Source organism: Hirundo rustica, chromosome 1 (genome assembly GCF_015227805.2).
Source record: "Hirundo rustica isolate bHirRus1 chromosome 1, bHirRus1.pri.v3, whole genome shotgun sequence".
NCBI lineage: Eukaryota > Metazoa > Chordata > Aves > Passeriformes > Hirundinidae > Hirundo > Hirundo rustica.
The window spans coordinates 143439191-143452991 of record NC_053450.1 but is presented as its reverse complement, the minus strand read 5'-3'; the positions used below and the strand labels follow the sequence as shown (position 1 = coordinate 143452991).

The window sequence follows — 13801 nt, the reverse complement described above, 5'->3', positions numbered from 1 at the left end:
TTGGCTGATTAATCAACCTCAGTGCACGGCCACAGAGCTTGCATATGCAGCTCTAGCTCTGGCAATATTATTTGAAATGGGCTTTCTGCATGTCTTGAAAAAACCTTTGAGGAAAAAAGAAACCTTTGTCTCAAATAAAACATCACCTAGCTTGTTCAAGCTGTTCCCGTTTCAAGCCCAAAAATAGAACAAGTCTGAATTCCTGCAGAGTGCGATGTGAAATAATTTCTACTAGTGCAAATAATGTATTCTGGTATCTGGTCCAGCCTTCATTTCAGATGTTATGGAGTAACTTAACCAATACAAAATATCCACACACTGGAGGTTTGCTTTAATTTCTAGTCAGAGTGTCTCTCTCTCCATAAAGAAAAAGGAGCCCTTCCTGCAACAAACATTATGAGCCCACACTCTAGGATATCAATTCTAAGGTAGAACTTCTAAACGAAAGACAATTAGAGGCATACAGGAAGAGCATTGTAAGAGACAATATTTCAAGTCATAACCTGAGCTCACTCAAACCATTTCTACCCTCCTGTTCCACTACCAATTTCTTTAGAACCGCTTGTTATTTATGGTAGTGCATACAGCACCAGCAAAGGACAATCCTGATCCACCAAGTGTTCCCACATGCTTATTTTTGCTGGAACTGACTTGCCCAAGGAAAATTCCACTTTTGTACTTCTCATCTTTTAGTTTGCATGTTGCACATCATAAGCTTCACTACAGGGGAGCTTCCTTTCCTCCTTTTCATTGTTATATCTACATCCAACCCCCTTTCTTCCTGAAAGTAGTTCAGTTAAGCAATAGTTTTGTCTCCACCATGTCCTAAGTGTGGCCCCAAAAGTCTCTTCAAGACTAGAACTACCAAGAGGACAGATGCCAAACATGAAAATTCATGCATTGTCAGGAACTTGCAGCTGTAGGACAAGCCTATAGGCAGAAGATGAACAGGAGACAATGACACTATTCTTAGAGCTGCTCTGGAGGTCATTCTTGGGAGCAATGTAAGCATAAGCTGTGATGTATCACCTCCATGTGCAGTGATGAACTGGCATATGGGTCCCTACAGGATGAGGCTTACAGCTGATTTACACTAGAAAGGTTAATATAGAAATTACACTAACAAGACTCTTCCTCTCATGCAACCTATACCTATCCCTCAAGAGAAGCAAAATGCATTGGTAAAAGAACTCCTTATGCAGCTTCTGCACTGGGGTTTTTGCTGGCATAGCTATGTCAGCAAAAAATTCATATCCCTCCCTGACAGGCCTCCTTGATAATGCCTTCAAGTGCAAACCAAGTGTCAGTATTTCTGTTATGACAGAAGATTCTGCACTAGTCATGAGCTGAACATTTGGCCTTTCATGACCTGGAAAATCCCATGATCATGTTGTTTTTCACCAGCATAATCTCTCATGACCATAGTACTAGTATAGTACTGTATTAACACACATAGAGTAGGAGACAATATATCAGTAGCCAACAATTTATATTCTGCATTCCCATGTAAAACTTACTTATTTACACTACATTAATGTCACAAAAAATCTAGTGAATGGGAAGCACCAACAGTTCTATGTAAAAAATTGCTGGGATTTTTAGATTAGTCTAAAAATCATTTGAAAACTACTAATCTCTGGACATTTCAGTTGGTTATATTTTGCACCCAGAAATATTTAGATAATTCTAAGAAGAGATTCTCTAGATTGAATTCCCAGATGCATCTCAAATCATGGAAGAAGCCAACCAAATACAAAGGTCTTTCATTTTAACCAGCTTCGTTAGGTAGAAAGTCAACAACATTGGTTTGAAAGCAGCTAGATAGCTTTAAAGACGAGACAGTTAAATGCATAAATCTACCACATGGCATTAGGCAACAACCCCAGAGCTGAGGAGATGATTGGAAGAAGACACACTGCCCCAGGCAGTGTTGCAGAGGGTCCCTCAAGGACCACCAGCCGTGTATCTGTTCCTAACATAATTTACCAGACTGTCTCCATCTCCAGTTCTCTGATACTCTAAGATTGTGTATGGAATATGTTTGGGCCTTGCACTGATGGAGCAACAAAAGGCCCTTTGAAAGCGCCCCTCACTGTGAAAGCGCCCCTCACTGGGGTGGAATGCAAGGGCCATGGTCCACCTGGAGGGTTCCTCTGTACAAACTATGATGTTCTGTGATGAAAGTCAGCATGAATAAAACAAAATGTTTATAACTACATGCACATGCAACACTCGTGGCCATCGATTAGCCAAACAGCGTGAATCCGTGAGCCACAAGAAAAAGTCAATCACACTCGTTTCTTTAGTTAATAGATTAATTAATGCTCCTTTATTGACTAGAGAAAAAAATTAAAAAACATATTTCAGAAACAAAAAGCAATCTGCGATATCTAAGCATTTAAATCCTTACCCAAACTGCATCCTACTCCTAAAACTAAGATAAAGTTTAGCATGGGAAGGAAGTTCTATGTTGATTTATGCCCTGGTTTACTATTGCTAGATTCAGAAGAGCAAAGAGCAGAGCAGAAAGTAGTTCCTGTGACAAAAGCATTAGACTGGCACAAGGTTCTGGGTCCTTTACTACCTGTGAACCCCTACCCTGCCCTTTTTGTGTCAATGAAGTAGAATTTGGCTAATATGCAAGTTGAATATTGGTTGGTTATACACTGGTCAAAAAATAGACAAATTGGACAAACTAGTCAAATCCTTGTCAATTTTGAGCCCTAAGGATTCCTTTTATAGCATCTTTACAAGGTGCTCTATAAATACCAGCAGTCTTAAGTTTCACACACGCCATTGTAAGAGAGAAGACAGTCACTGGAAATTAAGTGTCTTTATTACGTATAGAAAGTGTAAGACTGGAAAGAGCTGAAGAGGAACAGACTGTCCAAAGAAATACAGGATAGGATTAGGAAGAAACATGTCTCAAAACAGAAGCATAATTAAGCATCCAAACTGCCAATTACAGTAAATAGCCAAGGAGAGGAACAAGTATGGAAGAATGCAGGGACGTGTAGGGAATTAAGAGGCTATATTGCAACTAAGCTTTATACGTGGAGAGTTACAAGGTATTTAGGTGACTGAATGCTACTTAGGAACATAAAGTCCTGCTCACTTCTACGGGAGATTCGGCTCCTTCACATCTCTGGCACTTCGGGTTCAAGGGCTGCTCCCACGAGACGTCGGTGTCTCACTCACGGGTCTGTCTCACCGTGTTTGGCAACCAGAAGAACATTATGGAGAAACTCTTGATGCACCAGTGACTTGGAACAAAACTCTCACTCTACCATAAATACATTTAATGCCTACACGTAGGACCATTTCATGAGAGTCAGTAAAAAGCAGTTGTTTGGGAGAAGGGAAGTTACAGGCAGTTGCTTATTCTGTATTTATGTACAGGTTCAGAAATTTCCTCTGTAAAGCTGCCAGCCTTTCTCCACACACAATTATCATGTACCATTTGTGCTACTGTAGAACCTGTAAGCCCAGGCTATGGGTCAGTCCTACACAGATGTAAAGAAAAAAAGAACATGTCTACACACCTGATGCAAGTCATGCAACCCAAACAGTATCCATAAGTTAATTTTTAAAAATTTTATTAGCTTAAAGCTATTTACTAACACCCATAGTAGAATTATCATAAAAACTTTCTTCTGATTACATTTGAACATGCTTAGAAAGGAGAAATTATGCATTGAACCACACAGAGAAATGCAGATTATTACAGTATTACATAAACTCCATGTAGACAGGAGAAACATTGTCTTTGAAAGCAGTGGGGGTTTTTTACATAGCTAGATAAAATGTATTCCATGCAAATGATTTACAAAAACTGAGCACATGGGAACCACTGCAGTAGCTACAGTCTTAGAGGGCTTTCTGTTCCAAACACAAGAATATGTTTGGATATCATTTATAACACATAGTCCCTGGCAATAATTTACCATCCACTCAAAAACCTTGTATAAAGACACTTCTCTGTTACCACACAAAAAAATCAGAATCACTTCAGAGAGAGCAACAAAGGAAATTTGCACCTGACACTAATACCTTCATAGGATAAAGTATATTTTAATGAAGATATTGTCAGCAATACATGTGTTTCGGCTTCTTTTTTCCCTTCACACTTGGATTTTATTACATTTATGACATGATTTACCTTGCAAGTTTAAGAAATGAAGTTTAAGAAATGCATCATTTATTCATGACCTCTACTTTCTTTCAGAACCTCTCAGTTACACGGAAGACCAGGTTAAAGAAAAATCAAGTGGTTTGTCTGATAACAGTTCGTGTCAAAACAAACTGTGTATGTTAAATTTCTGTTAGCTGAAGTCATAATTTAAAAAAAAAAAAAAGTTTGCTTTACATTTTTCCAGAATAAACTCTCATAATTAAACTTTCTACTTTTCCAAGTAGCTGACTATGTATTCCTGAACAGCAGGAGGTTTTCTCCACAGACATATTGACTTGGACAATAAACAAAGCAAAAATCCCTGACTGGAATTTACAGCTAAATTTAACCATGCATATTGTTAATAAAATTTGCATAAATGTCTTTCAACATTAAGAAAAAATAAAAGTTGAAATTCAATGAATTTGGGCACTGCACTGCTTTGCAAGAAAAAAAAAATAAGTTGTAATTTCCATATTTATTGAGGCTGTATGTCAAAAGAAATCTGTGGAAAAAAAAAAAATCCTGGTGCTGCCTTGATGAGATTTGAAAGATGACAGCATATTAATAGTAAAGGAGCTTTTCCTTAGCAAAGATGGCTTAAACAGTACCTATAAAACACTGATGAAGGGACACATAATTTTAGAAAACATTTCCAGCATCTCTTGTTTCTCAGTCCTTCAACCACTAAACAAGTAAAAGCAGTTAACATGTTTTGAAGAACAAAAACAAAAGTTTCCCCTCAGTGTCAACTTTCCCCATGAAACATTAACAGATCAGTCGGCATTGACTTCCTACAATTAAAGGCGGTAAAGAACATTTTAACTGATACTTTTTCATTGATCTTTTTGTCACAACACTGCATCACCACTAGCCCTCCAAAGCCAAGAGCAAACAGTCACCTTCTATTTTTAATTTTTGTGTCTCATTTCACAGCATCCTGGACACTTGGATGTCTTAGGAATTTGTTTTAAAGGAATTAAGGTTTCTATTTCCTTTAAAACTAAGTTACTTTACCTGGATCTGCCTAGCCACAAAAAAAAGTAGACAATGCAATGCAGTTCTGCCAGCATAAAACCTTTTAGATAAGCAAAAATTCTTTTCCCACTAAAGAGAGAAGATCACACTCCTTTGAGGTACTTTTCCAGTACAAAAGCTGGATGCATTCCAGGGATTATGCTGTTGGTTGGGTGGTTTGGGTTTGTTTTGTTGGTTTTTTTTAAATTTTTTAAAATTATTATTATTATTTATTTTTATTTAACTGAAAGTGATTTTTTATCAGTAAAGCTCTCATTAAATTATGAAAAAAACGTTCACATTACCACAGCATGTACTTTATGGCTTTTCATAGTTGCTCTGGGCAGGATTTCAAGGGCACCTTTAACCTCTGCTTAAGCCTTCAGAGTTTGGCTCCTCCTCAGCTGGAGGAGCGAGGAGCAATACTGAGGAACTTGCTCATCACTTAGGGCATTACCTACCACTGACTGTGCAAATAAGTGGCACGGTCATTCTTTTCTTAGATTTCAGGTGAAACAAACAACCATTAACACCCCGGTGAGCTGCACAGCTCAGCTCCCACCTCTCAAAGCGCTTGTCTCACGGACTGCAGGCCTGGGCAGGAGATCTCTGAATCCTGCTCCTGAATTTTGCCTTCAAGTACAACTGCAAGGTTTTTCTTTTCTATTCACCAAGCAGTGCTGTGAGAGAAGCGCACTACAACCAGCACCTCCAGCGCTCGGACTGTGGCTACAAACAGCTTCATAGCATCACAAGTCCAGCTGAGACTCCGTAAAACACTGTGGTACCCTCCAGAGCACCCTCTTGAGAGATCCTCGTGTGGACACGGTACTTCAGATCTTTTCTGCAAAATGCTGCATTTCAGATACGGCGCGACAGAGATAGCTGAGGAAGTGCAGGAGGAATTTTATCCCAATAAAATAAAAAGTAGGTAATTAACGTCAGTGACACAGAGGAAGTAATCAATGTCCCATCTGCATTCTGGTCCAAACGCAGGAAACCAAAAACCCACAGGAAGGTACGACTTTCAACCAGGTGACCCACAAGAAGCTGAGAGCTCATGACATTGAGGTCAGCAGAAGTCAAGGATCACGGTTCTCCAAATACAAATTGCTGAGCAGGAAACCCAGCCAGCAGTTAAACACTGCAGGATCAGGCACTGAAATTAATGAGTTAAAGATTAATTCGCTCACAGACTGTGTGTACATGGTCACCTCATGGGGCCATCACCAGGAAGACAAGAGATCTTCTTAGAAGAACTGGCTCTACCAGAGGCTAATTAACAGATATGCTGACTGTAAATAAAAGCAGGAGGTGGTAAACAGAAAAGAATAGAAAGTTTGATGGGGTTCCCAACAGATGCTGTATGTCAATAAACGTCAGTTGAAACTTAGATGCTGCTTTTGTGCTCTCTTAAGGAAATCATTATAATCACATTATTCTGTAACACAGTCTAGCCTAATCTCCATGCCTCATACTAGAGAGGATATTTTTGATCAACTAGACATTTGTTAATTACAAAACCAAGCATCTTGAAGCAATTTTATTTTACGTACAGAACGAAGCAGCTTATTTAAAAGTGAAAATCATTACATTCTCATTTACTACCCATAAAACTAAGGATACCCATAAAGCTAACAACTACTTCTTATAGCCCAAACCAAATTAGTGACTCTTGTAAAAATATTGTTTGCTTCAAAAATGCCAGTTGGATAGCACAAACATGTCTACAAAACAGAGAAGAGACTGATATATACAATGGCGATTAGGTTTTTAAGCACAGAAATACTTTTTTAGCTTAGCCTCATAATTTCCTAAACCTGTAGAATCTGCCTTAACTCTGGGTTTTGACATTAGATTCTTTATTTTACCACAGCATTTGCCTTCACAGTCTATTTCACAAATTTTCTGCCAATAAAGGACTCTCCATAAGGAAAACAGTTTTAATAGTACTGAACGCTTAAAAGATGGTGATATTCATTGTCCATTCTTTGCCCCACACCCCCAAAAGTGAATTCCCACTACAAACGCGATTTTTTGTTTCCTAATCCCCTCTCCCATTTAACGACCCGATCTGACAAATCTTTTCTCAAGCAAACAGACATTTTAAAGTAACCAGCATCACTGAGAGGAGGACAGACCGTTTTGCATGAGAAAGTTTACAGGACGTAATCTTCTCTTTTCCTTGAAGTTAAAGTAATTACTACCTATTACTGAAATGAAAGAAATTTAATAGTGTCAGTCCAATTACTTGTGAACACATGTTTATTTTGCACCCAATTACTCCCCTCAATTCTTCCAGTTGCAAGAGTGGACAGATTTGGCAACTCTGTTCGCTTCCCAGTTCTTGACATAATCATAAAAATTCTGATTTGGGCATACAAATTATGTGGGAGAAGCTGCACTCTTCTGTTATTCTTGACACGCTTTAGAGACAGGATTACAATATCTTCTTTCACTTCACAGAATTTCCAAATTAATTTTAATAGAATTTGCATATTTTTACTGCTTTTCTGGGAAAACATGAATATTTTTTTCTACTTTTTCCAACTCATGAATTCTAATGTAGTAAAATTTCTTCCTCGTACAACGATTATTTGAAGAGATGCTAATTGACTATGGAGCACTATGCTTCAGAAAGTATTTAGATTCCACACATGAGCAGCTGGTACCATATAAACTCACTCTTATGCTTCAATACTGTGCTTTCCTTTCTCTGTTGTCATTCCTGCCATACTTTGGATTGATGAATCTATTTCTCAACAATTCTCAGACTATTTCTTTCTTTTAAGTGTTGTCTGGCTGTTATATTTTCTCGCAAATATTTATTTTAAATACTTCTAAACTAATAAAAGAGAAGTTCTAGTACTAATGATGTACTATAATAAAACTGTGCTGACAGAGATCTGAATAAAAATTGTCTGCCACATCAGGAAAAGAAATAAAAGAGACCCCACCTGTTTTGGTCACTATAACACCCAGGTAAATTTAAGCACACAGGAGTAAAACTAAATATATCTATTTACAGGAAATCATAAAAATTCTGAAGAGTTTATTAAAAATATAAGGAAAAAAAAAACCAAAAAACAACCTGCTGTTTTACTAAGAGTATGATCCTTTACAGATTTGATCATTAACGTCTGGGAAGACTTAAACAGGATAGTACTAATTAGCAGTCATGAACTAAGTTAAACTACCATGAAAGTTAAGAATATCAGGAAAGATATTTCTGTAATGCTGATACCATTCAAAAGAAGCAATAAAGAATAACAATCAACTTTTGCTTAAGAGATGCCACATGTTGCCAGTTGGTGGTAGCTTCTGGCTACAAAGTGCATTCTGACACAGAACTAATGACAGAACAACACACACTGAAAGCTAATGCAGATCATACTAACAATTTTCCTCCCTGATTTTTAATATTTGTGGTTTCTTTTCTCTTCTTGTCATAATACAAGGTCCAGTGAATTTTGCAGAAGTCTCACCCTAATGTTGTACCCATCAGCTTTGGAAGAACACACAAAAAGGTTCACAGTTGTATTTACGACGTAGTTCCTTATTCTACAAAAAGCAACAAAGGAGAAATGGAAGCTACAAAACCTACTTGAAAAAAAAATATCAACAGAATTCTTGAGACTCCAGAATCACAATCTATTCAGACAAAATGCTCTATTCCTATGCTCATATATTTCAGCGATTTGTTTGCACTTTTCTTGGTGAAAAAATAAATAAATAAATAAATAAATAAATAAATAAATAAATAAAAATTTATAAAGTTTGCTGATGTTCAGATGGCCAAAGCCCACTCTTACTCATTTGTCAGTGTACTTCTCTGCATCCAAGGATGGCTATGACAATTCAGATCAAAGGTAAATTTAGCTCATTACCCTGCTTCCAAAAGCAGTCATAAGTCAGAGTGAAGAGAGAGTGAGCAAAGAAATCAAATACAGTATTTTTCCAGAACAACTCTCTAGCACTTCCACTCAAGAATTCCTGAGACTGATGTAATTTATTTATTTATCTTGCCCAACAGACCTTCTCTTTCACTTATCCAATTATCCCTGAAACTTCCATAAACTTTTGTATCCACAACATGCAGAGCAAGGCTACCCTGGGCAAAGAACTATGAAGTGTATTGTAGTGATACTGTTTCATGCACAGTCAGTACACAGTACTCACATTTTCTTATTAAATTAGGCCAAAATATATTTTAAAAAAAAATGGAAGATTGATGCACCCCATACCCAAGCAAGTGGAGTCCCAGGGGAATTAGCATTTTAGCATTCTGAACACAGTAAAATGCTGCAATAGAATAGCAGGAGTTATAACAAGGTTGAATATAGCTTGAAAAGAAGGCAGATGTCATGAGTAAAAAAACAGACACCCTAACAAAAGCAGCCAAAAAACTTTGTAAGCCTCCCTCAGTCCAACAACCAAATTCTGATCCAAGAAGGTTAAATATAGGGCTGCTTGAAAATTTTCCACTGCATCTATTTTTGATGGGAAATGAGGTTTTCAGCTAAACACTTTCTGGTTGGATTGTTTGGGGGTTTTTTGGCATGTCTAAATATGTGCTTCTGCAAGTATACTTTTCTTACCAAAAAGCCAAACTTATCAACAAAAATATTTTGATTGAAAACATAGTATGTCATTAAGAAATGCAAGTGCAGCATTTCAATGTATCGCTGGCTTACCTGCTTTATGTGGCAGATCTCTATCAACTACACTTACCATTTAAATGAGAATCCTGATGACAGATCACTTTGAGGGATTCCCCATTTCCAGCATTCCTTTCAAAGAGGAAAGTTCATGGCAAAATGTCAAAGGTGGAAGGCAGCCTCAGCCTTGCAGAGCAGGGCCAGCAGGAATCCAGGTTGCAACGTCGGAGGAGGACTGCAGCAATATTTTTCCAAATCCAGGAGTTTTAGTTTTCAGACAAAGTCTTCCAGTCCTCTGAATTCTGTCAAAGAACGTTGTGTTTCCTGGAAAAATAAGACAAAAAAACCCAAAAAAAACCAAAAACAAAAACAAAAACAAAAACAAAAACAAAAAACAAACAAAAAAACCACCTTCTTTTTTTTAATTCAGAAATTCATGGAGGAAATTTCATGGGTCAAGAAAGGTTTGTTTTGGTTTTTTGTTTTTTTTTTGCTCATTAACCTGCAGATTCAAACCTATCACTTGGACCCATCCAGCCCCAAATCAGAAAAAAGTTAAACCGCAGTAAAATGTTTCAAGTTTTCCATCACACTTCTGTTAGCAGCACTGTTCAAAAGGCAAGGAGTTAAACTCAAGAAAAACAGAGTTCAATGGATGTAATAAATAAATGTATGAACCCTAACTTATAAAAGACCAACTAGCCTACCTTACAAAAGCAAAAAAGGAAGATAAGATTCATACAATGGCTACACTTATTAAGCAAGAAATCTGTAATACAAATATATATATAGTAAAATTAGCAAAGTGGCAAGAAAATAAGATATTCCTTTATTATTCCCTTTCAGGGCTCTCTATTTCAGTAAGGTAAACCAGATGGAATAAATCAAATAAGACTAATACAATAAAAAGTATCAGCTATCCCAACATGGCTATTATCATCCTTTTTCTTGGAACCCCACAATCCCCTGGAAGAACTGAAAGCTTTTCATACAAAACCAGGCCCTGACCAGACCAAGACAGAGAAACACGCAACTAATACTACCAGGAAAAATGCTACAAGTAAATTTCTAATATTTCTCTCCCCTTGTGGCTGTTTCCTGACATACAATTGCACCCCCTCACCCCTACAGCAAAATAAATGTATACAGAAAATAAATAAAAGACAAGAAATCAATCAAAACCGCACCTTTTGTACCTCTGTTGTGAACCTACAAAAGACATCTGCAGAAAATCTCACACCAGTGGGGTATTTCCTTCTTTCCCCTCACCATGCACAGAGAGGACTATTCCTGCCATCATTATGCCAACTAAGAATCAAGAAAATTCCAAGGAACTGGCAAAGAAATATCCTTATTTTAGAACTCAGTGAGTAAAACGAAAGGAAGGACATTTTTGCTATTACAGTGAAATTCCTTTCAACACCTTGCTTTTCAATCACACCATTCTTTTACTAAAATAAAAATAGAGAAAGGTTTTTAGCAGTTTCTGCTGAGACCAGGCACATGAGAGCTCGCTATAAGCAGTTCCAAACACTGCCTAATGCTGATTCCCTACAAAGTGTTAACACTTTTGACTGTCTAATATTATAAAGTGAAAAGTGTTAACACAATTTGTCATTCTCAAGGCAAGTTTATTCATCAAAATTAGTACAAGCCCAAGCTTGCTGTCCTTACTCATATTTGAAATAACCAACCACTGTTGTCCCAGCAAAACTGGTTCAGTGAAGGATTAGTAAGGGTCTAAGTCTAGAGATAAAGAAATTGTTTAGCATAAATGAAATACAAAGAATAAATATTCAAAATCTGTGATGAAAGATGCATCTGTTATTTCAATTTAATCTCCTGGGCAATAAGTAATTTCATTAAGAATTTTTCAGTGTGATTTTTATCATTCGATATTTTAAAAATTACTACTGGGCATCCATCAAAAGTTGGGATTAGAAACAGTGAAACTTAAAGAATGCCTACTTCAAACATATGCAAAACATTATTCCCTTAGCTTATAATTTCACTGACCTCCAAGGTGCAAAAAGTAGCATCAGAATTTATGACCAACTTCATATTGTTGAAGGATTTAATTACACATTTCTCTTCAAATCACTTACACAAACTTTTGCTCTCTTACATCTGGGTTTTAGCCTTATCCATGCCTCTCAACACAGAGTGTCATTTTTTCCTTCGGTTCACTTCTTACTCATCAGCGCATCGCCTCTTTAGTTTCTCATTGAATTTACAGCATGTGAGAAGGCGTATGAGCAAGCTAATGTCTCCGTGTAGCTTTTGTAGAAGTTCTTAGCTCAAAGTGCACTACACTGCTTAATCTTGTCTCTGCATCAACCTTCTCCCACCAGGCCGGACGAGCTGGCACAGAGCCGCACGCGGGCTGGGACCGATTTCTCGCAAGGAGTCCAGAGCTGCGTGAGTGCGGCAACGGAGCCATCCCAACCCTGACGTACCCGAGGTGAGAGAGCCCTGCACTCCCCACCTCCTCTGCACTCCCCACCTCCTCTGCTGTGCCTCTTCCTCTCACCCTCTCAGCATCAACGCTCAGAGTTGGTAAGAGTTAAATGTGCTACCACCCACCATGGATTAAGTGACAAAGTCAAGGAGGTCAAGTTAATGGACAGAGTCCCCTGACTTCCCCCAGAAGCTATGACATCAAAGTCCCAGTTCCTGAATCTCATACCGTCCTAAGGCCAGGTGGGAGTTGTGATTTGGAAGCTGCCATCCCAGCTGGACAGATCCCAGATGGGTAAGGCAGGGGGCAATGCAACAGCAGCGGATATTTACCAGAAGTTTTGCAGGGGTTTATACCCACGTTGTTAAAACTGAGGCCTCCAAAACTGAAGACTGACCAAATGGACTTCCCAACCCATGCTGGTGAATGTGTCATTCAAGCATATATGAGCACTAATTACATTTTGATGGAGCATGGAGACAGAATCACGAACATGACTGCAGGAGTCACTGGTGCCAGAGGCCTGGACAGGCTTTCACTGTGAGAAGAGAGTGGTAAATGTTTATACTCTCATATTAACCCCCAGAGACCAGACCTCTCCTTGCCAACCTGAATCTACATAACCTTCCTGAGATTCAGGAGTGCATTTACATGCTAATGTTCTAGCCCAAAAACTTTTAGTGGCCCAAAAGTAAATGCATGGCTACCTGGGTAATCAAAAAAAACCAAAACTACTCACTACATCCATACATACCTTACACACATTATGATTAGCAATTTAACTGCTTGAAGTTTGTGTTACCCTCCAAATAGGGTGGCAATGGATCAACAGACTATTTAATTCAGCACAATTTGCCTTCAAAAGTCACATGATTTATCTTGTGTGAAACATCACACCACGAGGTATTATAGTCTGTAGCAGAGGTGGATTAAAAATGCAGCTTGCTAAATAATGGGGGGGGGGGGGGGGCGGTGGGTGGGTGATATTATAGAAAAGCCCTTAAGAACACTTATTTCTTATTTTCCTTCACAATCTTTATAATCTGTATTTTCTTGCATTCCTTCCTCCTGCATTGCTTCACTAATGAGAAATGAAGCAATATACAATTACACTGAGAGAGCCAATACTTTACAGCCCAATCACCAACTGCACAGCGTGAGAGAACAGGGCTAAAGCCCTTCAACAGGAGCTCATCTTATATTGCTCTCATGCTAAACTGCTATTCCCACCGACTCCTTACACTCATCCTGCTGCTCATCCTCCTTCTCTAGTGAAGTCCTTGCACTCAAAGCAGCCTCAGGAAGAAATCTAACCATGCTGTGCTCCTATGTTACGCAGAAAATCCTCCAGCCACGTTCAGGGCCACAACCTGGGCAGTTCAGGACAGTTCACTGTTGAAGCAATCCTCAGACCACTGCACTGATCAATCACTTTGTCATCATCCTTTATGGCAAAGGGACAGCAAAGTACTCTTCCAGAAGTTTCTCCTCCCCCTC

General features: G+C 38.3%; 1 long non-coding RNA gene across 1 annotated transcript in view; it reads right to left on the bottom strand.

Moving 5' to 3' along the window:
* The window catches only part of LOC120763891 (uncharacterized), an 83815-nt gene that overhangs the window by 67321 nt on the left and 2693 nt on the right, over positions 1-13801 (bottom strand). Inside the window, exon 4 of the long non-coding RNA XR_005704144.2 lies at positions 9920-10170. This is a non-coding gene — a long non-coding RNA (uncharacterized LOC120763891). The remainder of the gene's footprint in view (positions 1-9919; positions 10171-13801) is intronic.